General features: G+C 39.1%; 1 protein-coding gene across 1 annotated transcript in view; it reads left to right on the top strand.

Moving 5' to 3' along the window:
• Window positions 1-2,500, top strand: part of LOC143020178 (uncharacterized) — a 160,187-nt gene that overhangs the window by 122,970 nt on the left and 34,717 nt on the right. The gene's annotated exons all lie outside the window — the stretch shown is intronic.

Genomic DNA, 2,500 nt, shown 5'->3' with positions numbered 1-2,500 from the left:
AGTGAAGTACTTTGACTGGGCCTTCTGTAATAAAGATATGAAACATAGGACGCAGGTGTGTTTCCCGGGCACGTGGATAGGTGATGCTAGAGATCAGATTGAAGAGTGTTTAGTAGGGGAAGGTAGGGACCCCGTCATTTGCTTAAGTGTCGGAGACAATGATATATGTAAGTTAGGGAGTGAAGAATTGCGCGGTTCCGGGATGCGCTAGACAAGACTATGAATAAGGGGGGTGTTCCTGCTGTATGTGGAATCCTTCCGAGGCATAGAGTTGGAGGCATGTGGCATTCCAGGCCTATTGCAATGAATTGCAGGCTGGCAAAACATTGTAAGGCCAATGGATGGGCATTTGTCGACAACTGGGATCGCTATTACGGTAAGAATCATCTATATACAAGGGATGGGGTGCACTTGTCGCCCAGAGGATTACGTGGGAGTAGGGGGGAAGTATCGCAATATAGTTTAGGCAATAAAAACAGCTCAGAGAGGGACTGTGAAAAGAATCACCAAAGCAGGTGGACGGTGGATAAAATTAAAGTTTACTATACAAATAGCAGAAGCGTAATATACAAAATTTATTTGCTGCGAGGTAAAGTATGCGTAGATAATTTTGATATTACAGCTATTACTAAATCCTGGATCAACATGGATAATAGACATTTCCTCCCGGAAATCGAAATAGAAGGACATAAGTTTTTTCACAAGGACAGGGTTGGCAGGAGTGGGGGAGGAGTAGCACTTTTCGTTAATAATACAATAAACTGTATTATAAACAATTCGATTAAGGAAGAGGACAGTACGGAATCTATTTGGGTGGAGATTATAGGCAAGAAAAAGAAAGTTACTATTGGCGATCTGTATAGACCTCCTAACCTCGGCATTGAGTAGACTGATCCCCTGATTTATGAAATTCGCAGAGCTTCCCAGTACAAAAACGTTGTGATCATGGGAGATTTCAATTATAGAAACATTAACTGGGAAATTTTAGTAGATCAAGAAACAAAAATATTCTTAGATGTGGTGCAGGATATTCTTTTTTAAACAAATGATTACCGATCCTACGAGGGGAGAAAATACTCTTGACTTACTTTTAACTAATAATGAGCACCTAATGAGTAACGTAAAAGTGAGAGATAGTCTAGGCTCTAGTAGTCATCAAGAAATAAGATTTAATATTATTAAGAAAGAATTAAATTTACGAATAACGTCCAAGTACCAGACTTCAGGAGAGCCAATTTTGATTAGATAAAAAACTATTTATAATTGAATATGAAATGTCATACGGATGATTCGTCCACAACCTGCACGGTCAAGAGTCGGGACATGACCAGGGGTCAGGTCATGACCATGAGCAGGTCATGACCATGGGCAGGTCATAATCATGGGTCAGATCATGACCAAAGGTCGGGTCACGGAGGGTAATGTGCATACCTTGGGTCAGGTCATTTGGTGCAGGGGGTAAACAGCGAGGTCAGCTATTTGGATGAAATGTATAGCAATCTGATTTGATTATTAAATCACAAAATACATTTATCCCCCTGAAGTCAATACGAAAGAATAGTAATACTCCCAAATGTATGACGGACAGAATCAAACATGAGACCGGAATGAAAAGTGGACTTTACGTAAAAATAAAAAACGGGGAAACACACCTCAGATCAAGATGTAACGAAATGGCAAAGCCGGTTAAAAATAATACACGTGCAGCGAAACGTAACTAAGAAATAAAGGTTGCCAGTCAAGCAAGATCCAACCCTAAGGGTTTCTTTCATCTATATAGAACAAAAAATAAAGAAAGAATAGGTCCAATTACAACGACGAAAATGGCATGATAGAATCGAAGGAAAAAATGAGTGAGGAGTTTAACAAATATTTTCTCTCGGTGTTTACTAATAAGAGACTAGATAAGGTACCTGTCTGCGACCCGATTTTCAGTGGTTATGAAGAAAATAGACTATCTAATATCAGCATTAGTAAAGTAGAAGTAGTCAAGCAGATAAAAAGATTTGAAGCTACAAAATCCGTGGGTCCAGACGAAATTCTTCCGTGAGTGCTTAAGGAGTGTCAATTTGAAATCTGAGACCAGTTAACTGAAATATTTAATAAATCGATAGACACTGGTTTTGTGGCTACTGCTTGGGGGCAGGCAAACGCTGTTTCTGTTTTTTAGAAGGGAGATAGATCGTTTATATGCAACTACAGGCCAATCAGTTTGATATCGGTTATAGGTAAAATGGTTGAATCAATAATAGTAAAAAGACTCGGAGAATACATCGAGAGACATAATTTAATTCGTGACACACAGCATGGTTTCTCCTAGGGTAAGTCATGTGTGACTAATATTCTATCCTTTTACACTAAAGCAGATAACAATGATAATTACGATGTGATTTATCTTGACTTTAGCAAAGCGTTCGACAAGGTGCCACACCAGAGACTACTAAATAAAATCAAAGCCCATGGCATAGGAGGAAAAGTGTTAGAATGGATTAGAGCCTGG

Source organism: Oratosquilla oratoria, chromosome 39, assembly GCF_046742065.1.
Source record: "Oratosquilla oratoria isolate Oo_2021 chromosome 39, ASM4674206v1, whole genome shotgun sequence".
Lineage (NCBI taxonomy): Eukaryota > Metazoa > Arthropoda > Malacostraca > Stomatopoda > Squillidae > Oratosquilla > Oratosquilla oratoria.
The sequence above is the reverse complement of the archived record's forward strand: the minus strand, read 5'-3'. Positions and strand labels throughout refer to the sequence as shown.